The 27,655-nt window shown below is 37.5% G+C and overlaps 1 pseudogene; it reads right to left on the minus strand.

The window, feature by feature from the left end:
* The window catches only part of LOC149233589 (elongation factor G, chloroplastic pseudogene), a 70,612-nt pseudogene extending 48,048 nt beyond the window's left edge, over nucleotides 1-22,564 (minus strand).
* Nucleotides 22,565-27,655: the final 5,091 nt, after the last annotated feature.

The raw sequence follows: 27,655 nt of genomic DNA on the forward strand, positions 1-27,655 counted from the left end.
AGCCCCAAAGTCTCTTGGAGTGATTGAGTCCCAACTCTTGGTCATTTCGCATACAAATGAGACCAACGATGTGGAGTCATTAACAAAGAAATTTGACCCGCAAAGGGCTTAAACAAGCTAAGTGTTTGAAGCCTTGAATAGGTGGCCGTAGAGACCTAGTCCTATGGAAGAAAAGTAAAAATGTGCCAATGCGAAAGGAGCTAAGGAAAATTTGGTGGAATTGGCAACATTTTATGATAAAATTAAAAAGGACCAAGAGTTTTATTTGGCAGCATAGTTGGCAACACATATTAAAAAGGCGTTGAGCCTATGATTAAGAGAATGGCACACATGCATGGATGAACAAGTCAAAAACTATATGATTAACATAGCCTTTAGGCTTTCACATGAATGAGTTAGCAGCTTGGACAATTGAGTCAACAACTTTGGTAAGTGACAATTTAGTGGCATTGTTAGGAAGTTAAGCCAAACATAATAACGGAGCAGAGTGTTAAATGCATGAATAGAAGAATAGATAATTAAGAGGTATATTTAGAAGTTTGGATAAAACTAGAAATTTGCCAAAATTAGATAGTCCCAGATAAATTCTATAACAAAGAAAAAATTTCTAAAATCAGCAATTTAACTTAGAAATTGAGCCCAAAATTGAAAATCAAATATTGAGAAGTTAAGAGCATAATTAAAAGACTAAATTGAATATGACAGATCAGAAAATAGGTTAACTAAATATCAGTCCAAAAAATATTAGTCAAGAATTATTCAAAGGCAGAATTTGAGTAGTTGAATTGTGTAGTGAATGAATGAGTGTGTGGGTAAGAGTTGTTGGTGCAACATGATGCATAATGATGGTATGCATTAGAGGTGTATTAGAGACCAATGTCGGTATCTGAAAGTGTGTTTAAATATGAAAACAAGTGCATTGGTGATTGGTGTTATTGTTGTTGGTGCATGATTTGTTTATTAATCAGAAAGAGTTGAAGGTGATATCATTGGTGTTTTGCATCAGTAATTAGATATTGTGGAAGGTGTTTACATCACTAATGTGAAATTTTTTAAGGTGTCTATATGGTGGCTTTGGTGAACATTAGAAGTGACCAAAACTTATTTGATTGTGACATAATTGGCCTATTGATTTGAGTTTGAAAATGGATGAAAATATGGATTAGCAGGGCTAGCAAGTGGTAGCTTGCAGATCAAGGGTAGTATCTCCTTTTAGCGGGTGCTAGTAAACAAGCAAGGGAAAGGGTCCCTTCCAGTGGGTACTGGTAAATGAGTAGGGGCAGCAGTCCCTTTTAGTGGTAGCTGATAAACGAGTGGGGATAGGAGTTCCTTTCATTAGTAGATGATAAACCTAAAATTGGTAGCTTGTGGGGCCATGATGTACTCAAGTTGAAGCTTGTAATGAAAAGAAGATTAATGCCTTGTGTATAATTTTTTCTCATGTGCATGTAATGGTATATTTTACATGATTGTGGTGTGTTATGAATAAATTGCTAAAGTGATTGAAGAGTTAATTTGTGAAATTGTATAATTTAGTCACACTACTTATTCACCCCCAGTCTTAGTAGTGTCCTAGTTTCCATTGTTTCTAACAATACCTAGATGTTATAATAATGTACAATCAGTCCAAAAAATAACACTTGAGGAATTTGAGGTATGTTTTAGAAAAGTTTCAACAAGAGAAATTATTAGTTAATTTGAATAAGTGTTCATTCCTAAAGAAAGGGCTTGTTAAATTGGAATTTGTCATATCTAATATGGTTTGAATATGGACCCTAAGAAGGTAAAATTTATTGTTTATTGTCCTTCTTCTAATAATATGTTTTAACTTAGAAGTTTTCATAGTTTGGCTAGATTTTATAGTAATTTTATCAGGAATTTAAGCAGGATGAGTGCTCCAATTATGGAGACTATAAATAAGGACAAGTAGCCATTCCAGTGGATTGTTGACTCTGAGAAGGGATTCCAATTGTTGAGGAAGAAGATCAAAGAACGACCAATTTTAGTGTTGCCATATTTCATCAAGCCTTTCCAAGTGATGTGTGATGCAAGTGGAGAAGAAATTGGCTTTGTGCTAAGCTAAGAGGATAATCACATATCGTATTTCAATAAGAAGTTGAATGAGTCAACGAGGAAATACTCTTCCTATGACAAAGAAATTTATGTTGTAGTTCAAGCCTTCATGAAGTGGATGCATTATTTGATGTTTACAGAATTTGTCTTGTACACAAATAATCATGCTTTGTAGTACGTTATGCAACAACCAAAATTAAACCAAAATCATGTTAAATGGATATAATATGTACAGAGTTTCACTTTTGTTCTAAAGCTTATTAGTGGCCAAGATAATAGAATTGCAAATGATTTAAGTAGGAGGAGCCTAATATTTCAGGAAATTAAAGTCTAGGTGACGGGATTTTATTTCATGAAAGATATGTATGAGGTGTTGTAGCAGCTACAACCACCCTCCAAAATTTTCCTATGCTTCGATTTTGAAGCCTTCCTTCTTAACCACAGAACCTCATCTCGCACTAATCCTGGTATTCGTGCTTCATTTGAGACTTATATTTTCATTTTTTTTCTTGTGTTTGCTTACTTATTTTCTTTTCTAACTCACAAGCTAATCTCCTAACTTGGTCTCACGAAACTTTTGGGCTTACCCCAAAAACTCTACAATCCTTGAGGGAAACCAACCTTGATGATGGGAATTGCACAACCCTAATTTCCAGTGATACTTGAGCCCAAAAAAATGAAAAATCAGGAGGAGGAAGCCCAACACTGAGCCCATAAATTGTGAAACCCTCATTGAGCTTAGAAACTGTGCAGTGAATTGAGCTGGAAAGATGCCCAGTTCTCGAAACTGCATTGCCTTTTCTGGCAGTGTGCATGGAAATTTTCCCTAGAAAAAGACAAAAAAGAAAAAAGAAGAAAGAATCCCTAAAAAATAGAGATCTATTTTTAGTATCCCAAAGGAGGCACTTGCACTATTTTTAGAAACTTCCGCCAAGTGTCACTTTTTCCATGATTTTAGGCATGCATGTCATAAACCATAATTTGTCCAAATCTATTTAATCGATTCTACTAGAGCTCATTTTCACATTTTATCTTGGAGCTATAGCATTCATGAGGAGATCAAGGAGCCTTCGGTACGATTGTCGTCGCATTTTCGGGAGAGTTTCACTTTTGTCACCTTTTATCGCTTTTCCTGTCACTTTTTGTTGTTTGTCTTGTGTGAGTGTTGTTTCACTTATTTATCTTCATGATTGTTGTCATTTTGACTTGTTTTAACTTATAGAAGTGTTTTTTCAAGTTACAGATTTCCTTTCCCAAGTGTCGCATTGGTTTTCCTATTTTTTTAACAATGGTCGTCATTGCAACGACTCCCCTCACATGCTTCATTTTCCTTTCATTTATCAATTTCTACACTAGATTCACATGCAGTCATCTACACTTGGTCACATCTAGACTCAACTTCACACTATCTCTCAGATATTCTTTTTTTTCACACTTTCCTTGGGCAGATCTAGGTTTCCCTTGGCCGATCTCACTTGGCACAACTAGCACCGCATAATATAGAGGCTCAAGCCACAAGCTTGGCCTTTGGAATTGTGCAATTCACGGTCTAAGATGGCTCCAACTATGCACTATGCAGTTCCAGGAGCTAGCTTCTTAGCTTGGCCACTGAGACTATTCAATGTGTAGTCTCTCTCAGGCCTTTTCCCAGGATGAATTGTGCATTACATAGTTCCAGTCATCAATCTTCCACCTTGGTTGTTGGACTGAACAGTGCACAGTTCCCGTAGTCATCCAATCCCCCCTATCAAGAAAAATTATGTAATCCCTCACATCTAGTGCCCAGCTTGCTACTTGAACTTGCCTTGAAGTTGTTTTTCTTTAAATAGACATTTGCTTTCCATGAGTGTCATCTTTGTCCCACAGGTGCACCAGTTGTTGAGAACCTCTCCAGAAATCATTGTTACCATGGAATCTAAGAGAGTTTCATCAAAGGAAACCAATGAGAGTAGGATTGGCGAAGCCGTTGAGAAGACATTAGTTGATTTTCCAGTGTTTTCTGATACATAGTTAACTATAGAGAAGGGAACAACACTAGCATGTAAACAGATCAAAGACCCTTTTGCAAAGGAATTTGAGGTAGACTTAGAGCACTAGCAAGTTTATCTTAGCATCTGGTAGTCAGGGTTATACAAGGTTGCATGCAGGTATCCCGCCTTCGCATGTGTGGACATCATCAGCTGGATTGCCTCACATACAAATGAAAAAGCTATGACTTTTATTAGCACCAACGGGAAAAATATTGCCACCTTCAAGGCAGAATACTTTCAGTAGATGTATCACTTTCCCGATCTAGTAAAGTGCATGGAATCACCCTTATATGCCACCCAAAACTATGTGACTAGAAGAGACATTGTCAATCGTTAGGTGAAAGAGCCATTGATTTTTTGGTAGACACCCACCCAGGTGTACAACACAAAGTACCTCAGGAAGGCTTACCAGCTCTTGATTATATTTTCTTGTAGAATATATGGTCAAGAGAGCACAAAAACCTTTCCTGAAGGGTGGGAAGTCTTACCGAACCAGTTGGTGAGTGATGGGAGGCCATTAAATTGGTCGGATATGTTGGCTCACTAATTGAAGTCCCATATAGCTCAGGCTTAGAATCTTCCCAAGAATGAGAGAGCAAGGTTCTATATGTCCACATATTTACTGAATACAATCTGTGCACAACAACAGTTCCCTGGCATGAACTGGACATGGACACCATGAGAGATTGCTATGAACATCTATTTCAATTTTCTTTCATAATGTAATTATCAAGGAGTAATGACATGAATAATTGACCACTTTATCATACCACTATACAATTTTATCTTTGAACAAGATCCACCTTGCATGTCCCGAGAAGCAATGGAAGCGATAATAAACATTGCAGATTCGTATGTCTCACTAGCTAGCACCTTCATCAGAGTGTTTGGCGAAGAGAAGCCTCTCCATTTCTTACCAAGGTAATCCACTGTCAAATTGGTTATGCAAGAAGTATCATACCACCTCGCTACAAGGTTATCAACAACATTTCATAGGAGGAAGAAAGCATCATGGCCCACTCTTCCTTTGTGGATCGCATTATACAAGATTAAGAACTTGAAAGTTGCAGACGTTGAGGCTAAGGACATAGTGAAAATTGAATTTGACACTAAGTACTTTAATCCGTATGATCCTCACAGTATTTGCAAGGACCAATGTATGATAGTTTACTTTCTGTGGATCAGTGGGGGTGGCCAAAGGAGGATCCTTGGAGGTACTTTTACAATACCTCCATACTCAATGAGTCGGTTAGTATAGCAAGGACTTTAAAGGCTGCTCTATAGATAAAAACAGGTTCGGAAGCAACAACAACAGAAGGCAGAAATCCCATGCAGGACAAGGGAAAGAGGAAGAGTGCTGACAGTCCAAAGGGAGAGAAAAGCTGAAAAATGAGAGTAGATACTCTTACCATGAAGGCGTCTTTGGCAGCGGAAGAAAAGAGGAAGCAAAGGATGCAAAGAGAAGAGTAGAGAAATACAAAAAACTAGAGGTTGTAGGAAGAAGAACTGAAGCTATAGGAAACAAAACTGAAGTTTCAAGAAATAGAGAAGAAGTTCAAGGAATAATAGGAGTTGAGGAGGATAGAATTAGAAGAGAAGCAGAATAAGGAAGAAGAACAAAGGCAAGGCTTCATGATAGAGGAAAGAGTGTCAATATAGGTTGAAGAGCTGGAACAACCCATAGTCGAGGAGGACAATGAACAGATGCAGGATTGAGAGCTTGCTCAACATATTGAGAAATTGATCAAAAGGATAGACATCGAGTTAGAACAAGAGCCAAAACATGAAGATGTTGACCTAATACCGAGAGCACCACAGGTCATCCCTTAGTCTCCACCACCTCCAGCAACAAATCTAGTCCCAAGAAATCAAGGAGTTGTTGTTCTCCTTGATGATGATCTGGTCATGGATGTGTACAATCTATCATTCGATAGGTTCCAGAAGAGAATTGTACAAGCACAAAGGAAGAACTTTCCATATGATCATGCATCACCTACATTCATCAAATAGAGGGTGATATTGTCAAACACCCAGAAGCATCCAACTTCCATTTCCGAAGCTAGCTTGGCCTTTGCAAGAGCAACTAGCTCAATTTTTTAGTATCTGACAGCTGAGAATGAGCAACTGGAAAATAAGTTGCATAATTCTAGGCAATAGGCAAAACAAATTCGAGCAGCAATGTAGGATGAAATTTCCACATTGGGGGAGATGAGAGCATCGATACTTGTTGAAATATTAGCACTTGGAGAAACCATGCAGAAGCTCTATGCCCAGTTTTTCATCATGCATAAAGCAATTTTCCGTCTGAATGGCCTACAATAGCAGAGCAAAGATTTTGTTAAAACTTTCAAAAAAATACAAGCTACCATCACCTATGTGCAATAGTGGACAATACGGTTCAAATGGGCCTCGCTTGACATAGTGAAGAAAATGAAGCCACAAGCAAAGATGAAGAAAGTGAAGGTTTGAATGTTGATTCAGAACAACAAGCAGCTCACCTCATTAATTGGTAGCATGCATGCCTCATATGTGCAGTTGTATAGTAGTTTGGATGTCTCAGTGAGAACACACCAGATCCCATCAATCGATTCCCTCACCAAAGCTAAACCCAAAGAACCAAGTCTGATAGGAGGTCGAAGAGTACTTGGAGCAACTAAGACAGGAGGCCACAAGGGAAGGCTTGGAGTTGAATGCACACAACATGTAGAAGTTCATCGACAGTCCTATCAAGGTCAAAACAATGTTTCTCATGCTTGAGAACGAGTTGGACAGAGGTTCCACGACAGTGTACCAGATTCCATGGAGGCTAGAGTCTACTTTAGCAGGACACTGTTAAGAACTTTGGGGACATCATCACAGAGTACCAAGCTTGGCACCAATATGTGACCAAGAAGCAATAAGTGGATATTGTTGAGCTAGACTTCCCCCAAACTCTAGAATCATAGTGTTGTGTCTTGTTAGGCTGTCCCTACCCTATTTTATCTTACATCGGTACAAGTGGAAAATGTAATATTTTTTGTAATTATGTTGTAAATGAAATTCCAAGTGTTAAGATTGGAATATGAAAAGTCACCATGTAATGTAAAGTGTCATTTTGTAAAGAAGTTGAAGAGTCATAAGGGTAGTCTAGAGGTCAAAAAGGGGAGTTGAAGAGTCACCCCCTCTTGTTATAATTAGAACCTCATAACTCATAGAACAAGCTTTTGGGATCCAAGATTTTGGCTAGGTTTAGGATCAGAAAGAGCTTGGAAGTATTGTGAAGAGCCTTAGCTTCTCTGTAGCGTAGAGTGAGTATACTTCTTTGGAGGAGTAGGTGTTCTTGACTGTAATGTTCCACTATTGGGGTTAGTGGTCATCAATGGTGTACATATGGATGGAACTTTCTCTTATAATAATAAAATCAAAGCCAACACACTTTCATGCATATGTTGTTAATATAGTAGGACTATTCTTGTTGTATTAGAAATGTATGTTATTTAACTTACACATATTCTTATGAACTATTTTGTTTGCATTTGTATGAATCTTGTTAAATGCGTATTATTGGATTAACTGATCACTTTAACTTGTGGACAATTTTGCATCTTATCTTGTGATGTCATTTCGCTCGTGTGTTCCTTTCGAGCTACGTACTATTACAGACTTTCAAGGGGTGCACTTCCTTTTCCCTTCATCTGTTAGAACCTTCATACATCGCACTTAACTATCCACAGGGTCACACACTTGCTCTCACCCAAAGTTATCATACTTTCCTTTGCGTGTTTAGGCGGTTAAGGCATAACATTACCACCCACGGCTGCGACTCCTACTCCAAATGGTGTGAGGTCTAGCTGGGACTTCATATAGGGGAGATCCCTTGAATGTTGGCAGGTCCAACACCGTCGAAATTTCTGGCACTTGAAGAAGGGCCAGATGACAAGCTGAGCCCTTGAATTATTTTTTGAATTTATGAACACATTTAATGACTTCTCACCAAATCATAACCTCGACATGTTTTCCTTACTCTGCAAATTTGAAAGTGTCAGTGAGCATTTTAAATGACTTGTCCAAATTTAAGTTCAATGGCGAGGGTGGAATAACCTTTCTCAGGCATGTTGTTGCTTTTATCGGTTTTTGTGACAAGCATGACATCTAGTCTGACAATGTTTCTTGTGGGTTGTTTTCTCTCACGTTTGTAGGGCGCACAAAGAAATAGTGTCACATATTTCCTATAGCCTCCACACACTCTTTCAAATAGTTTGTTTTTGAATCATGCCACACTTTCATTCTCTATGATCATAAGGCCCTTAATAAGAAAATTTGAAAATTGCAAAAAACACCTGATGAATCCCTTCAGGATTTTCATGATATTTTTATTCATTACTGTTTTTAATTTCCTGAAGATAAAGTTGATTGGGAATTTTTGACTGGAATATTTCAATATCTTGTTCACATTTCTGAAAATCCAAATGAATTATAATCTTTCAAAACTCTCCCAACATACCTCGGTGTTAGAGCTTATAAATCTTAGATGGACAAGGTTGCTTTCCCAAGTGACCCTTCATCCCCTTCTCAACAAACATCTCTAGCTCCACAACTCGAGGTGGGAAAATATAAGAATTTACATGTTGATCTACCACCATCTCCTCCTACCCCGCTTACTCAGAATTTTTGCACAGAGTTGGATTGTGACTCTGATGGTTTTGATGAAGTGTTATCTCCTTGTCCTCCATCCTTTGGTCCCTCTGATCCTCTGAATTTGTTGTGTTTTGTTCATCTATCTCGGATCTCTCTTGTGATGTTCATGAGGATCAAGTTCTTGATGGAGTTAGTATTGAACAACCAACCTACAATATCATTTTTGATGAGTATGTGCTGGAGTCTGAATAAGAATCTGTGACGAAGGATGAACTCCTCCCATCTGCACTTCTTCCACATTATCCTGACATCTTCCATGATTCTATCATTTATGTTCAATGTTTTGAAAATTATTTTTCAAATGTTTCCATGTTCGATCATTCGTAGAACACGTGGAATGCCAATTTTTCATTTGAATGTGAAAAGGACAAATATTTCTTCCCTCATCCTCCCAATCTCTCATATTAACTTTATGTAAACATAGAGGGTGAAATTTCTCATTTTCCATCGTCCCCTCTTTATGATTCGTCAGATCATGAGGATACCCTTGTTCGTGATGTTGAAATTTCGGATTGTGGCTGTCGTGGTCTTTTCATTCACTCATATGATCAAGATTCTGATTCTTCCACTGTCGATATTTCTAAGCCACTAGTCTTTGATGATTCATCTTCTGATGAATTGGAACCTCCCCAAGTTATCGAGGCATTCATCCCAAGTTGATGGTTATGTCAGGTCCTCGTAGTCTTGAGGCCAGCTCCACTTCCGATCAAAAATATGTTGAATATCTCCAGGATCCTCATCACTATGTTGTTCACATTGAAAATCAATCTATCTTATCATTTTCCCATCCTCCATATGTATCACATGATCCTATCGCTCAGTCATTGGAGAAGTCGTACATAGCAATCACTATTTCAGAACGAAATTTTTCTTTTTTCTTCATGTTTTCTCATTTTTTAGGTTCGAAAGTGTGTACCTTCTTGTGTTAACTCACAATGTGTTTCATGTTACATTCGCGACTTGCCTTTCATGCACTTTCCATTTCTACTTTTTTGCATGTTCATTCAAGCTTTAGACGTTATGGTTTATATGGTCTTATCTTTCTTGTTTGTTGGTTTTCTTTTAATCCTTCTTGACATACATGCTCTCGCCTACATGGGCCAGCCAATTTGCAGATGGGTGCATTGGAAGTATCACTTCACGTAAGTTGGCCTATGTTCTTCTTAGGTTATTAGTAGGAGTAGTGTTTTATTTTCTTGTTTGTTTCTTTGATTTTCTTTACTTTGTTTTTCTTTACCCCACTTCTTTCCTTTCGTTTGTTTTCTTTTGTAGCTATAGGTTATTTTTTGCATGAAACCATGTTTGGCTTCTTAGACAAGCAAGGTGAAGTTCAAGGGGAGCTTGTATTGCTATCAACACTTGGTTATCTATCTATTCTCTCTATTTATGTGAATCTTGCATTTCTTTTAGTCGATGATACCCTGATGGAAAATAAGTTCCTTTCAAAGAGAGTCATGGTGAAATCACGATGCTTGCAATCTTAACTAGTACCACCTACTCTAATAAATTTTCTATTTTTGGTTAACCCTTGTCAATTGAGTCAAGTAATGTAAGGATAAGGTGAAAACATTAACAACTATGTCAGAGGTATATATAAATATCGTTCTTTGAAGGGAAAACCACTTCTTCTCTCAATAAGTTGGGATCCCTCTTTCACCTCATGAAATAAATAAGTGCTTATGTAGAGTTATTTAAAGAAATAAAAAAGAAAAAGAAAAATGAAATAAAGGGTGAAAGAAGAGAAAGGCTTCCTACGCAAAGAGGTGAAGCAAGTAACTTTTTCAGGGTACTGTCAAGGCTAGCTGGAAGCAAAGCAATGCTTGTGTTCCTGAAGTGACTCCACCAAGGTAATTTCTAGGTTTTCTAGTAGCGGAGAAACACCAGATATGAAACTAAAACTATGACATTCTCTTTTACTTGTGCATCTATATACCCCTCATCCCCAATTGAAACAACTTAGTTTGACTTGGCTCGGTATGTGTGTTGTTGACGAAGATAATGGTAGGGACTACATATTTAACTCAGGCTAAGTGAAGAAACTATGATAATCAAAGGAATGAAAAATACTTCCAGAAGATTCAAACTCACTTTGCATGAGACAAGGTCCATACAAAGAGTTGGAGTTCTACTAGTGTGTCACCAATGTTGTAGCGGCTACAACGACCCTCCAAAATTTTGCCTTCAAATTGATTTTGGAGCCTTCCTTCTTAACCATAGCAGCTCATCTTGCACTAATCCAGGTATTTGTGATTTTATAGAGACTTATCTTTTCATTTTGGCTTGTGTTTTCTTACTTAGTTTATTTTCTGACTCACAAGTTGATCTCCTAACTTAGTCTCACATCAATTTAGGGCTTTCCCCTAGAAACTGTGCAATCCTTGAGGGCAACCAGCTTTGATGATGAGAATTGTGTAGTCTTGATTTCCAGTGAGCCTTGAGCTCACAAAATGCACAGTCATGAGGAGGCAACCCAACACTGACCCCAAAATTTGTGCAACCCTCAGTGAGCTTAGAAACTACGTAGTGCACTAATGCAGAAAGATGCCTAGTTCCTGGAACTACATTTCCTTTCCTAACAGTTTGCATGGCAAGTTTCCCCAGAAAAAAGAAAAAAGAATCCATAAAAAATAGGGAACTATTTTTAGTATCCCAAAGGAGGCACTTGCACTATTTTTAGAAACTTCCACAAAGTGTCTCTTTTACCTTCATTTTAAGCATGCGTGTTGTAAACCCTAATTTATCTTAATCTATTTAATCAAAACTGCTAGAGCTCATTTTCACATTCAATCTTGGAGCTCTAATGTTCTCGAGGAGATCAAGGAGCCTTCAGTATGATTGTCATCACTTTTCCGAGTGAGTTTTGCTTTTGTTTCCTTTTATCATTTTTTCTTTCACTTTTTGTTTTTTGGCATGTGTCAGTGTTGTTTCAATTATTTTTGTTCATGATTTCTCATGTTTTGACTTGCCTTAACTTGTAGAAGTGTTTTTTCAAGTTATATATTTCCTTTCTTAAGTGTCGCATTGGTTTTCTTGTTTTTGCACCAATGGTCCTCATTGCGGCGACTCTCCTTACATACTTTGTTTTCCTTCCATTTGATCAATTGTTGCATTGGATCCACATGCATTCATCTACACTTAGTTAGATATGCACTCATCTTCACACTATCTCTCAGATATTCTTGTTTTTCACACTTCCCTTGGGCAGATCTGGGTTTCCCTTGGCCATATCTCACTTTGCACAGTTGGCACTATGAAATATGGAGGCTCAAGCCACAAGCTTGGCCTCTAGAATTGTGTAGTACATAGTCTAAGCTAGATCTACACACAGTGTAGTTCCAGGAGCCAACCTCTCATCTTGGCCACTGAGACTAGGCAATGTGCAGTCTCTCCCAGGCCTTTGCCTAAGCTGAAATGCACATTTCATAGCTCCAGTCGTCAAGCTTCCACCTTGGCTTCTAGGAATGCACAATTCCCATGGTCATTCAGTCCCCCTTGTCAAGAAAAATTGCACAATCCCTCACATCTAGTGCTTGACTTGTTGCTTGAAGTTTCCTTTAAGTTGTTTTGCTTTAAACTGACATTTGCTTTCCATGAGTGTCCTCTTTGTCCCACATGTACAACAGTTGTTGAGAACCTCTCCAATAGTCACTGTTATCATGGAATCTAAGAGATATTCATCAAAGGAAACAACCGAGAGTATTACCAGGGAAGCAGTTGATTAGACATCAGTTGATTTGTAAGTTTTTACCAATACTCAGTTGTTTATAGAGAAGGGAACAACATTGACATGGAAATAGATCAAAGACACTTTTGCAAAGGAATTTTAGGTAGACTGAGAGGACCGCCAGGTTTATCTTAGTATCTCGCAGTTAAGGTTATACAAGGTTGCATGCAGGTATCCCGCCTTCCCATGTGCGGACATCATCATCTGGATTGTCTCACATACGGATGAACATACTATGACTTTGAGCAGTGCCAGTGGGCAGAATCTTGCCACCTTCAAGGTAGAAGACTTTCAACAGATGTATCACTTTCCTAAGCTGGTAAAGTTTATGGACTCACTCTTCTATTCCACCCACATCTATGTGAACATGGGATACATTTTCAAGCACTAGGTGAAAGATCCATTGAAGTTTTGACAGACACCCAACCATGTGTACAAGTCAAAGTTCCTCAGGAAGACTTACTAGCTCTTGATTATCTTTGCTTGCAGAATATATGGTCAAGAGAGCACATAAACCTTTCCTGAAGGATGGACAGTCTTACTAGACTAATTGGTGAGTGATGGGAGGCCATTCAACTGGTTAGATTTGTTGGCTCAACAATTGAAGTCCCATATAGCTTAGGCTCGTAATTTTCCCAAGGATGAGAGAGAAAGGTTATATATGTCTGCATATTTACTAGATGCAATCTATGCATAACAGTAGTTCCCTGACATGAACTAGAAATGGACACCACGAGAGACTGTCGTGAACATCTATTGCAATTTTTTTTGAGAATGTAGTTATCAAGGACTAATGGTACGACTAACTTACCACTTTATTGTCCCACTATACAAGCTTATCTTTGAATAATATCCAACTTTCATGTCCCGAGAAGCAATGGAGGCGATAGTAGACATTCCATATTGGTATGCCTCATCAGGTGGCACCTTCATCAGATTGTTTGGTGGAGAGAAGCCTTTGCATTTATTACCAAGGTATGCCACTTACAAATTGATTATGCAAGAAGTATCATACCACCTCGCTACAGGGTTGTTAGTAATACTACATAGGAAGAAGAAAGCACCATGACCCACTCTTCCTTTGCAGGTGAGACTATGAGATTAAGAACTTCGAAGTTGCAGATGTCGAGGCTAAGGACATAGTGAAATTTGAATTCGAAAATAAGAAATTTAATATGTATGATCCCCATAGTATTTTCATGGATCACTGTATGAGAGTTTAGTTTCTGTGGATCAATGGGGCATTTCATTGGTCAGAGGAGGATCCTTAGAGGTAATGTTACAATGCCTCTAGACTCAATGAGTCAGTGAATATAGCAAGGACTTTAAAGGTTTCTCCATAAACAACAATATTCTCAAAAGAAACAGTAGCAGAAGGAATTAATCCCATTCAGGACAAGTGAAAGAGGAATATTGCTAACAGTCCAGAGGGAGAGAAAAGATGCAAAATGAAAGGAGATCCTCTTATTGCGAAGGAATATTTGACAGTGGAAGAAAAGAGGAACCAAAGGATGCAGAGAGTAGAGTGGAGTAAGAGAGAAAAGAAGAGGTTGTAGGAAGCAGAACTAAAGTTGCAGGAAACAGAGAAGAAGTTGAAGGAAGAACAAGAGTTTAGGAGGAGGGAATGAGAAGAGAAGTAGAGCAAGGAGAAGAAAAAAGAAAAGGCACAATGATAGAGGAAAAAACGTCGATATAGTTTGAAGAGTCGAAACAACCAGCAACTGAGGAGGAAGGTGAAGAAATGTAGGATCAGGAGCTTGCTCAGCAGATTGAGCAATTGATCAAAATGACAGAAATGGAGTTGGAATAGGAACTGCAGTATGAAGATGTTAACCCAATGCCGAGAGCACCATAGGTCATCCCTCAGTCTCCACAACCTACAGCAACAAAGCCAATCCTAAGCGAGAAAGAAGGTGTTGTTCTCCTTGATGATGATCAGGTCATGGATGTGTACAATCTATCGTTCAATGAGTTCTAGAAGATGATTGTACAAGTGCGAAGGAAGAACTTTCCAAATGATCACACATCACCTGCATTCATCAAATAAAGGGTGATAGTGTTGGACACCATGAAGCATCCAACTTCCATTGTTGAAGCCAACTTGGCCTATGTATGAGCAACAAGCTCAAATGTTTAGTATCTGACGGACGAGAATGAGAAACTAGAAAAGAACTTGCATGCTTCCAGGAAAGAGGTAGAACAACTACGACTAGTAGCACAAAATGCAGTTTCCGAATAGGGGGAGATGAGAGTAGTGATACTTGTTGAAGTATCAACACTTGGAGAAACCATGCGGAAGCTCTATGATGGGTTTTTCACCGTGCATAAAGCATTTGTCTATTTGCATGGCCTACAACAACAGAGCAAAGAGTTTGTTAAAACTCTCAAAAACATACAAGCTTCCATCGCCTATGTACAAGAGTGGACAATGTGGTTCAAAGGGGCCCCGCTTGACTTGGTCAATAAAATGAAGCCACATGAAGATTTGTAGAAAGTGAAGGTTCGAATGTTGATTAAAAATGACAAGAAACTCGCCTAATTCATTAGCGGCATGTAGGTCTCATATGTGTGGTTGTACAGTAGTTTGGATGTCTTGGTGAGAACACACCAGATCCCATCAATCGTTTCCCTCACCAAAGACAACCTCAAGAACCAAGTCTAGAAGGAGATCGAAGATTACTTGGAGCAGCTAAGATAGGTGGCCACAAGGGAAGACTTGGTTGAAAGCACACAACATGCAGAAGTTCATCGGTGGTCCTATCAAGGTAAAAACAATTTTTCTCATGATTCAGAATGGGTTGGACATAGGTTCCAAGACAATGTACCCATATGCCATCGAGGCTAGATGATGCAGGTGAATATTCTATTTTGTATTTATTTATTTAATTAATTTGGAGAATCTTAGAAAATTATAAATTCTATGGAGACTTCTAGAATTTGTTGGAGATTAAGTAGTTAGGATAGATTCCTATAATTTAGAGGGATTCTCTCAACTTCCTTCAAATGTCTATGAAGGGGTTCTCCTCTATGAAGGACTTTTCCTCTTCTAGAATAAATAGCCATGTAATTCATTTGTAGAACCAAGTTTGGAGAGAAATTAATTTAATAAAATCTTATGTTTTTTTTAATGAGTGATTTCCTCATCTTGTATCTACGTCATATTTTGGTATCAGAGATAGTTGAGTAGTGCCCTACGTAGGGAAAATTGTGCATAATGTGTTTATAAATATATCTTTGGTGTATAAATTAAATATTGTTTATGCCAAATTTTAATATTCGAACCTTGATGAGAAGTATGTACGTATGAATTCAAATCTCTCGTATATAGTAGTAACGACTAGGTTTTGAATTTGAGTTTCTCGACTGTGAGGTTTTTAATTCCACTCAATAATTTCTCCATAGCTATGCACATACGAGATTTTAAGGATGGAGCTGACAAACTGTTGAAGAGCAACATTGGAGACTTGCATATGATGGTTGAAACTGTGTGTGAGATATGTGTGGAGTAGTGTAGGAATCAGAGTGAAGAGTGAGTGGTCAATTATTAGGCCAATATTTCTCTTGTAAACATTTTATTTATTAATGAATTATTTCTCATATTTTATATGCATACATATTGTGTGGATTTCAATTTTGTTTTGTGTGTTAATTTTAAATTTGCAGGCCCCCTAGCTTGCTCCATCACTAAAGTCTGCTTCCAACAAGACACCATTAAGCAGTTTGGGGACACCATCACACAGTACCAATCTTGGTACCAATATGTGACCAAGAAGAAACAAGTGGAGGTTGTTGAGCTGGACTTCCCCCAAACTCTAGAATCATAGTGTTGTGTCTTGTTAGGTTGTCCCTACCTTATTTTGTCTTATATAGGTACAAGTGGAAAATGTAATATTATTTGTAATTATGTTGTAAGTGAAATTCCAAGTGTCAATATTGGAATATGAAAAATCACCATGTAATGTAATGTGTCATTTTGTAAAGAAGTTGAAGGGTCATGAGGGTAATCCAGAGGTCACAAAGGGGAGTTGAAGAGTCACCCCCTCTTGTTATAAATAGACCCTCATAACTCATAGAACAAGCTTTTGGGAGCCAAGATTTTGGCTAGGCATAGGCTTAGAAAGAGCCTAGGAGCATTCTAAAGAGCCTTGGCTTCTCTATAGCGTAGAGCGAGTACACTTCTTTGGAGGAGAAGGTATTCTTCATTGTAATGTTCCACTATTGGGGATAGTGTTCATCAATGGTGTATGTATGGATGGAACTTTCACTTATAATAATAATATCAGAGCCAACACGCTTTCATGCATATGTTGTAACATAGTAGGAGTATTCTTGTTATATTGGCGATGTATGTTATTTAACTTATACATATCCTTATGAACTTTTCTTTCATTTGTACAAATCTTGTTGAATTCATGTTCTTGGATTAACTCATCACTTTAACTTGTGGACTATTATGCAACTTAGATTGTGATTTCATTTCACTCATGTGTTCCTTTCAAGTTGTGTACTATTATAGGCTTCCAAGGGGCACAATTCCTTTTCCCTTCATGTGTTAGAGCCTTCATGCATTTCTCTTGACTATCCATAGGGTCACACACTTTCTCTCACCCAAATTTATCATATTTTCCTTTGTGTGTTTCTGCATTCAAGGCATAACATTACCACCCACTGCTGAGACTCCTACTCCAAACGGTGTGAGGTATAGTTGGGACTTCATATTAGGGAGATCCCCTTAATGTTGGCAGGTCTAGCACTGTCAAAACGAGGTTAATGCAGACTTCATGGAAACCTATGAAGCCTATAAAATCCCAATAATTCAAGATACAGGCCAGTGATTCGATTACTGGCTACAAGAGAGGCTTCTATTCAAGAACAATCAACTCTACATTCCAAAGTGCCCAAAGAGGGAGAACTTAATTAAAGAGAAACATAGTGGAGCTCTTAGTGGACACTTTAGACATGAAAAAACATATGAATAGCTGAAGCATTCCTATTTCTAGCCAAAGATAAGGAGTTATGTACATAAGTTCATGAATAATTATAGAGATTTTCAACATGCAAAAGGGAAGAGTCAAAACATAGGGTTGTATATCCCATTGCTAATTCCATATTGGTCTTGGGATTTGGTGAGTATGGACTTTGTATTGGGATTTCCAAAGACACAAAAGGGAAATGATTCAATCTTTGTGGTAGTCGACATGTTCTAAAAATTGGCTCATTTTGTCCCCTATTTTAAAACTAGTGATGCCACCCATGTTGCTAAACTATTCTTTAGATAAGTGGTAAGACTACATGGAGTGCCAAAGAGCATTATGTCAGATAGAGACACTCAATTCTTGGAGAATTTCTAGAGGACTTTATGGAAAAAACTTGGGACTAAATTGAGTTTCATTTCATCCTATCACCCTGAGACTAATGGGTAGATTGAAGTAGTTAATAAGAGTTTGGTGAATATCTTGAGGAGCTTGGTTGGAGACCATCCCAAGAAATGGGATTAGGTGCTTTCCTATGCTAAGTATTACTACAATGATTCTCCAAATAGAAGCACTGGGAAGAGTCCGTTCCAAAGCATACATGGAATGCACCCAAGAGCAATTCATGAGCTTAGAAACTTGGGAAGAACAAAACAAAGGAGTGTAGTAGGTGAAGACTTTGTCACAACTATGCAAGAAATCCATGAGCAGTTAAAACATAAATTACAGGAAAGCAACCTCAAATACAAATCAAGAGCATACCTTAAGAGGAGAGAACAAAAATTTGAAGTGGGTGACTTAGTAATAACACATTTAAGGAAGGAAATATTTCATAAAAGAGTATAATAAATTGAAATTGAAGAAAATTGGTCTTTGTAAGATCTTCAAGTAAATTTCAGCAAATGCTTACGAGATAGAATCGTGACTATGGATTGGAATCTCTCCCATATTCAATTTTGTAACCTATACAAGTATCAACTAGATCAAAAGGTATAGAAAACAAAGGACAACAACAAACTCAATGGCAAAAGCAATTACCAATAGTAGAGCCTTTACAACCAGAGAATATTTTGGAAAGGAGAATAATCAAGAAAACCAGGGGAAAGGAGTACTATGAGTATTTATTCAAGTGGAAGAATCATCCGATCATATTCCTACCAAATTAAGACTATAAAGTGGAAAAATTGTTGAAGACATAATGTACCTGTTGTGACCATCAACAACACACCCCCCCCCCCCCGATTTTTCATTAGTATTTGTGATAAGACTAATGAATGGGGACCCTTCTAAAAAATTGAATCTTAGAATTTAAGATTGCCTTTTTGTTTTCAATAAAACATGAAATCAAAGAAAAACTTCCAAAAATATGAATCCCTACCTTTTCATGCTTCATGCGCATAAAAAACATTACAAATATTAAGCCTCCTTACCAAAAGCGCCATCTAACTACAAAAGTTAGGGAAACCCTCGTAAACGGAAAGTCTCGAGTACTAAGTAAAACTTTAAAAAACTCATTTGTTAATGATCACATCACATCACAAAAAGGATCATGGCGAGCATCCCTTACACAAGTAACTCTTTGAAAATGAGAAAAGGCGAGAACGCAAGAATGTGAGATAATAAAACTTATAACCTCATCGCATATTGCAGATTTCAAATTTCGTAGTGCCACTTAACGTAAAACGCCCAAATTTTGTGAAATGCGATAAGCTTCTCGCAAATCGCATATCACAGCTGCCCGATGAAACGATGGTTGATAATGATAATAGGTTTTTGTGATATTGCGATCTACGATATTGCGAAGCAAATCGCAAAATCACTTTATCACAAATCTAAGGGCTCAGAGTTCAATGATAGTACTTTCGATCGTTCAATGCAGAGTTATGAGCATTAAATTTTAGCTTAACAGTCCATTGATGGTTATTTATTAAAAATGATTCAGATCTATTTCAAAGGACCATCTCACGCAAGGTGATATCTTTGATATGATTTAACAAATTAAAAGCTTTCCCATCACCTTATTTTTGTTCATTATTCACCATCATCCTTATCGTATCTTTGTTCTTTTCTTACGATTTTCAAGAGCAGTATGTAGAGAAGGATGCAGAGCATAATGGGAAAGAAAGGCAAAGCTCCTACACCCGAAAAATCAGAGATGACTCCGTTATTTACAAACACCACTTGTACTAAGGAAGTAGGGATATCTACCTGGGAAGCCATGCACCGACTGTTAGAAGAAGAAAACCGGAGGATTATGCAAGTTACAATTACAGCAGATGGATGTGGCTCATCGGAAGCATCACTAATAGAGCTTGCATGCTCTTTTCTGCACCGTATTACCGCAAGGCCGAAGATACTCCCGTACATAGATATGGTAAAATGGATTATAGACCATGCTAATATATCTGATAGGAAATTCAAGACACAGAACCTGGAGGTCATGGGGTCATTTACCCCAAGTAATTTGAGGCGTATGTATCACCTACCAGAACCTCAAGCTAGTTATAACAAACAATTTGGGGAAAAATTCTCCAAAGAGAATGAGGATTTGGCAGACTAAACAAAAAGCTGGTTCGTGAAGGAGGAACCATTAAAGAAGGATAAAAATGGTATGTACACCAGTGGCTCTCTCTGTTCTCCTTATTGTTTCGCTGCTACAATGTTATGTAGACTATTTGGGAAGTTAGATATCAACAAGTTTTCATCAGAATGGTTGCCTCTATTGGATGCGGCCACCAATGCCACCACAATGGATTGGGCCCAAATTTTATTAGATAATTTAGCCTTTGCTATTTTAAGTTATCAAACTAAAAGAAGTTTTGCTTAGAGGTTTTACCCTCCATTCTTTTTAAGTGCCTATGTCATGGATGCCATTTGTTTTGTCTCTGATTTTCCTATCATGGGGTGGAAATGGACAGTATAGAACCCTCTTCCTATTCAGGTTTATCACAAAGAACTGTGGGAATCCAATTTCATCCCACATTTCTACAAGATTTGTCATGGAGTGATGCTTCCTATTCATAAAATGCTATATAACAAAGACGCCCCAAGATTCTCCCCAGAAGCTGAAATTGACATTCTCCCTGTGGGAAGGTGGTTTGGGGAGGAGTTTTTCACATACATTAGGGTATTTGGGAGGATTTCTTCACCTCACGTACTTCCTTTGTATGTTCTTGAAAAACTAATGGCCCGAGAAATAGCTTACCAGACCTGTGGTGTTGGGGGAATGAGCAGAGAACTCAAGAATTCTAAGAAGGCCATCTGGCCTCAATTCCCTATAGTCTGCAAGGCTTTTGCATTATTTGATTTAGGTCATGCTTTTAAAGAGGTTGATAATATGCTATGTCTACAGCTACCAAAGTTCCCAAGCAGGAAATACGATCCCTTTGATATTATAAAGAATTTTACAATGATGGTCAAAATAAAAGTGTTTACTAAAGAAGTCAATCTCTTCGACGATGTCTTTCAACAAAAGAGCACTCTCAAAGAGATTCTACATATGGCACAAATTCAGTTTGACCAAGGAAAACTTCAAGAGTTTAACCATTACAGAGAACAGAGGTTGGCAAATGTCCCATTGGACAAATTGCGCATTGAACCAATAAGGGAGCCCACTCCCAGTATTAGCATAAGTGGAAGTTCAGGAGAAGAGAAGTCTAAATCAAAGTCTGAAAGGGAATCAGCTGAAAAATCTGATAAGCAGTCAAGGAGTGAACACAATAGAAGTGAAGGGTCAATCAAAGATACAACTCAGTCTATAGAAAAACCTGACCAGCAGGTTTTATCCCCAAAATAGGTCAAGACTCCCGCTCCTCTCGCAAAGTGAGCAAAGCCAATTGTAGTAGATCTAGAAAAGGAGTGGGAGAATTTTAATGAGCTAATAACCACCAAGGAACAGATTGCAGAGCCACTAATAAACCCTAGGGAGACATCCATAGAGATGATAATAGAAGGGTTTATTAATACTCAAGAGACAGAACATATTCCTATTTCTCCATCATCCGAAATTGTTCTGAAAATAGAAGAGATTCCTCCTCCGGATGTATTTTATAGCCCGCAACATAAGGCTATTGTTAGGAGACAAAGGAAGAAACAAAAAATAGATACTGTGCTCTCTCCAAAGGCTGAACCTTTGGATGTTCTTTGGCAAGACCCAAGTACAAGTCCATCGGAAAACCTAACTAGGCTCTCTCAGACTAGAGGGACGTATGCTTCTGCAACAATTGATAAGGCAACTAAAGTTCAAATGCTGTTAAAAGAAAAGGAGGATAAAATTTTGTTTTTGAAACAACAACTACAACAGACCAATGCCAACCGAGAAGCAGAGATACAATTGGAAAAACTACAACAGGACTTCCAGCCAATGCAGTTGAATTATCAAAATAGTGTGGACACTAAAGAAGAACATTTACAGGCCACAATAGCACTGCATAAGGACAACCCTAAAATTGAAGAATTCATCACAGAATCCCTTGCCCTCAATGACCAACTCTTGCAACAGGAAGAAACAATCTGCCAAAGGATCTCACAATGGAATTCCCATTGCGAAAAAAGCGATAACATTACAAATCAAGTCGTATATTTATGACTTGGTTATGATTCAGTTTTTAAGAAAGTTTCTGAATTTTTGAATTGGAAGAAATCAGAGGAAGGAAGAAAGCGGAATTGCCCAAGATTGATGAATCTCATTAGGAAATGATATTTTCGAAATGGGATGCACAACTCAAGGAGGCAGAGCAGGTGATGGAAGAGGCAGCAACAACAACAAACAATGTCATCAATTGCATCAACGAAAATCTGCACAAAGAAAATTTAATATCGGAGACCACTCCAGGATTCCTCCCAAAGGCACAGTAGCTTCAAACAAGGTGGAAGCAAACGACAGAAGAAAAGGCAAAGTCAATTAAACAGATAAACAAGTTAAACTAGGACACTTACTGGCAGTATCTGGTAAAGCCACATAGCCAGTGGATGACTCTAAAATGCCTCATAACCTCTGTTAAGAAGATAGCACCATCTCTTGCCAATTCTGTATTTGCAGGACAATTAAAATCTGAGGTCGGCCAATCGATGCTCTTGAAGCCCATGCTGGATATTTGCAACTTAAAAGAACAAATGCATGATTTAGCATAGATACAGTTTTAGTTTGATTTTTAGTTCATTTTTGCTTAAAATGAGGTTGGTCATTTGAACCTCCTCATCTATTTTTGTAATAACTATTTTTAGATTTTAGATACTAGTATTTTAACCCTTCTCATTGCATTAGAGAAGGGTCTAGAATTTTATCAAAAAACAATTCTTCAGAATGTGCAATTTTCCCCTCACTGAGGGGGTTTTTATAAATTAATGGAACGAGATTTATTTATATCTGAGTTTGATGTTTGCTACTGAAATGAACTTTTGTACTCTTAGTGGATATTGAGTTATTTGAAGATAAATCTATATTGTTGAAGCTCATGAGTAGAACCTATTACCAATGGTACTTTTATCTGCTAATACTTTTTACTTATGTGCCAAGTGATAAATTATTTTCAATTATTGATATATGAAAGCCTGAACGTTCAGTTGTCACTATTGCACTTCTGTACGGTGATAACTATTCTTTTTTATGTTGAGTATATGAATAACTCTTATGCGATATGTTTATCATACTTGTTTCGGCTAATTTTTTATACGAAACAATCATTTTTAATGGATTCCTTTCTCGTAGTAATTGAATTATTTTTATTATCAATTGTTGTTGGAAATTATTTTAGATCGCATAAGTAAAGAGTTACTCTCGAGATAGTTTAAAGTTAGATGTTTTCTTTCATTAGAATAAATTGCATATGTTAGTTAAGAGATAGATTAAATTTAGAATAAAGCATTCACCCCATAAACCCAAAACAGAAAAACATCATCCTGTTATTTCACCATCATAAACAGATTGGGAAACTGGTCCCATCATCCCCAATGAGAGCCACTATTCCAAACGGAAAAGGAACTACTTTCAAGGTCCGGACTGGGTGGTTATCCCCCTTGATGTAGACTCGATTTTCAGGCCTTCAACATATTTGGCACTAGAAGGAGGGCTTGAACTATGAATGGCGAACGAATTTAAATCCAAAACCCATTCTAAGAGTAAATCCCCCTCATCATCTCCGTCGACTTCTCCATCACATTCTGAATCTCCAATCTCCAAGCGAGAAGTTGAGAAAACAACAACCCCTGCTGAAAACTTGAACATCTTGGATAAATCGACTCTTGAACCTCCTGAAGTTCAGTATTTGATTCATAAACTTCAAGTATTTTCAATATCACCACATAAATATGAGTTATCTCAAGGTAGTGTGACTTCGCAATACATTCCTTCCCATCCTCTTACCAGATTACAGAGTGAAAAGCTTGGTATTGAACCAACAGAATTTCCTCTGCCTAAAAGAAAAAGAGAAAGGAAGACACCGGAAGGGTCTGATAGTGAGACTCTTTCATCATCGTCGTCCATTTCATCTAATCCATTGCAAAGTCAACCATCCACTCCACAACTCCATATTGTTGTTCAACAAGGTACTGTAACTTCAACATCGTCTCCCCAACCACTTGTAACTTCATCTGTGCTTTCCTCTGTTAGTATCTCAACAATGGCATAGAGACCATGGAACAATCCAGGGGTAGTCACAATGCCTACACCTTTGAGTCAATTTCCGACTCATCCTAAAAAATGGCTGCCAAATTTTAACCCAGATATAAGCGTACTAGCAGAAGAACACATAAACAACTTTATGTTGTCAAGAAATTTAAATCGAGTCACTGAAGAAGACGTTGTTGTTAGGATTTTCCCATATACCTTACAAGGAGAAGCCGGGTCCTGGTATTTTTCATTACCATCAGGATCCATTACCAATTGGAATATTTTCCAAGAGAAGTTCTTGACAAAATTCAGTGACGATAGGTCTATAGTGACATTAATCAGTGACCTCTTAAATCTTAAAACTGAATCAATAGAACCTATCAAAGATTTCAAATTGCGATTTAATAAACTCTTAAATAAAATCCCTACTGCATCTAAATCTAGCGAAGAAGTTCGAAGTGAATGGTATAATTCTACCTTACCTTCGAACATAGCAATCTTTGTAGATAGGGCTACCAAGCCAACGTTGGCTGAAAATATGAAAGAAGCGATAGCGGTGGAAAAACGTATCCTAGCTTTAGAAAAGAAAAACGTCGTAAATGAGAGAAAGTCTAAAAAGGTCGCTTTTAGAGATGGCCATAAGAAAAAACAATCAAAGGACCCATTCGACTTGGAAGGGTTACAGAAAGTTTTAAAAACCATGTCCAACGAAATGGTTGATATTAAGAAACAAGTGGCAGAGACCTCTTCCAAGAAACCTTTCAAACCTTTCAGGAAAAATCCTTCAACTGATTCGAAGCCTCCCAATGCTATAAAAAACGCAGAATCAGAAGGGGAAGAAGATGAAGTTTCGAATGAGGAACATACTAATGATGATGAGGTTGTAGAACTACAAGGAATGTCGAACTTCAGTCTTCCAGATGAAGAAGATCAAGATGTATTACCAGTGACTACCATAAGTAGAAATCAACTTGATACTCCACAATCCAGTTCTAAATAGAAAAACCTAAGTCCAGCCTCTAAAGATAAAATTGCAGGTAAGAAATCCTCACCAAAGGCGACTCAGACAAGCCCAGTCCAATCTGATTCAACAACTCCAGCTAAATCACTTATCATTTCCTATGAAATGGAGTATAATATTGTTGAAGACATGAAGAAGACTATGGCCAACATCACTTTTCATGAGTTAAGTAAATTAAAGCATCAACAAAAACTACTTTTGAAAGAGCTGCATGCAGTACCGATTGCGCCTCTACCTGCCGTTGTAATCTCACAAGCTACTCATGAAATGGGAAGACCTCCAACTAGTATGTCAAATAAAGTCGATCCAAATGACATTGCTTTAATTGGAGGAAGGTCAAAATCCCATACTCCTCCATTCCTCCTTACCTTTGAAGTTTTCAATAAAAATTTGCATAATTGTTTGGTAGAATCTGGTGCTTCATCTAATATTTTGCCTTAGACAGTTTGCACAAAGTTAAATGTCCAACCTCAAAAGTCTGTAGTACACATAGTATAGCTGGATCGATCACAAGTTGAGGTTATCGGTGAGCTTAATCAAGTGACCATAAGATTTTCATCGAATCCAAAGGTATTTCAAGTCATTGATATACTTTTTGTAGACATTCCTGAATTTTATGGATTAATTCTTAGCAGAGATTGGTCAGAGAAGATTCACGGTTACTTTGCGACCGATTGGTCACATATGTGGCTCCCTTACAATGGTAAACCAAATCAGATAAAGGTTGAGTGAGAAAGACACCAAAAGTACATAGTATCAGAGTTAGAAGGAGAAAATGAACCTATAACATATAGAAATAATATAATTGGAAACTATTCTATTGATTCGTTCTTAGGGAATTTCAATGCACACACTTCACCTTTTTTTATAAAATTTAGTTTTATCTCAGATAGAATTTTTTTCTCAAAAAGATAGTTCTAAATGCATTAATTTTGTAAATAGGCTTGTAAATAAATCTTTGTTTTGGAAATTATTTTTTGATGGTTCTAAGTCTAATGATGGAGCAGGAGCAGGTTGTATATTAATTAGTCCAAAAGGAGAGAAAACCATGCTAACCTATAAACTCGAGTTTGATTGCACAAACAATACCACGAATATGAAGCTCTAGTTCAATGGTTATACAAGGCAATCAGGCTTGATATCAAATATCTACAAGTCTTTGGTGATTCTCAGATTGATATCAAGAAGGTAAGAAATACTATACATTGTCTATTAGGTCACTTGAAGCATTATCAATCGTTAGTACAAGACCTGACTTCACACTTTATAGCATTCAATATTTCATCTATTCCCAGAGATGTTAGTGCTGACCTCCTTACTAATGTAGCTTCCAAGCTCATTCCCTCAGAAGAATTTAGTCTAGACAGATTCTCGATCGAATTAATCTTTAGACCCTCCATCTTGGACAATGTTACCAACTGGAGAGTTTTTAATGATGATCTCGATATTGCAAGTTTTCTGACTTCAAAAGGGTCTTACAATAACCAGGTAATTGATGAAGACCAACATGACCAACATTTAGAACAAGGAAGCACAAATAACGCTATACCCAAATCTGTAGTCAAGTTGGAAAACCTATATGATTTAAAGGACAGATTCAAAAGGTCCACCAATTCAAAACTTCAGAGTTCAACTCTGAGATATGAATTAGTGAATCTAGGAACAAACATAAAACTGCAGAATATCAACTTAGGTCTTGGTCTAGCTCCCGAGGAGAAATCATCCTTCATTCGATTGTTGAAACAGTATAAAAATGTTTTTTCCTGGAATTATGATGACTTTAAAACTTACGACACTTCACTCATACAGCATACAATTCCGATGATCGCTGACAAAAAACAAGTCCAGCAAAAGCTAAGGAAAATCCATGCTAATTTGGAAAACCAGATTAAGTCTGAGTTGAACAAATTACTGAAAGCCAAAATTATTTTTCCTGTTCGACATTCTAGATGGGTTTCCAACCTAGTACTAGTTAGAAAGAAGAACAGAGACATCTGGATTTGTACTGATTTTCGAAATCTCAATAAAGCCTGCCAAAAGGATAATTTTCCGCTACCCCCTATGGAACAGATATTACAAGCAGTTTCAGGGTCTGAACTGATGTCCTTTTTAGATGGCTTCTCAGGGTATAACCAAATTTTAGTCCACCCGGATGATCAATTGAAAACAACATTTAGAACGAAATGGGGCACGTATGCATATCAAAAGATGCCATTCGGGCTGATTAATGTCAGTGCCACATTTCAAAGGGCCATGGATATTGCATTTAAAGGATTAGTGAATAAGTCAGTGGTGATTTACTTAGATGACATAACAGTGTATTATAAAAAACATAGTAAGCACCACAGAGATTTAAAATACATCTTCCAACGATGTCAAAAATATGGGATTTCACTTAATCCAAAAAAGTCTTTTTTTTCATTAAGTGAAGGAAAGCTTCTCGGATTCATAGTGTCTAAATCTAGAATCCATATTGATCTAGATAGGATTAAGGAGATTTCTGAGATATCCTTACCCCATAACAAAAAAGAAATGCAATCCTTTCTT

Source organism: Pinus tabuliformis, chromosome J (genome assembly GCF_031772625.1).
Source record: "Pinus tabuliformis cultivar Carrire ecotype Pingquan chromosome J, CPIR1, whole genome shotgun sequence".
NCBI classification, from domain to species: Eukaryota; Viridiplantae; Streptophyta; class Pinopsida; order Pinales; family Pinaceae; genus Pinus; species Pinus tabuliformis.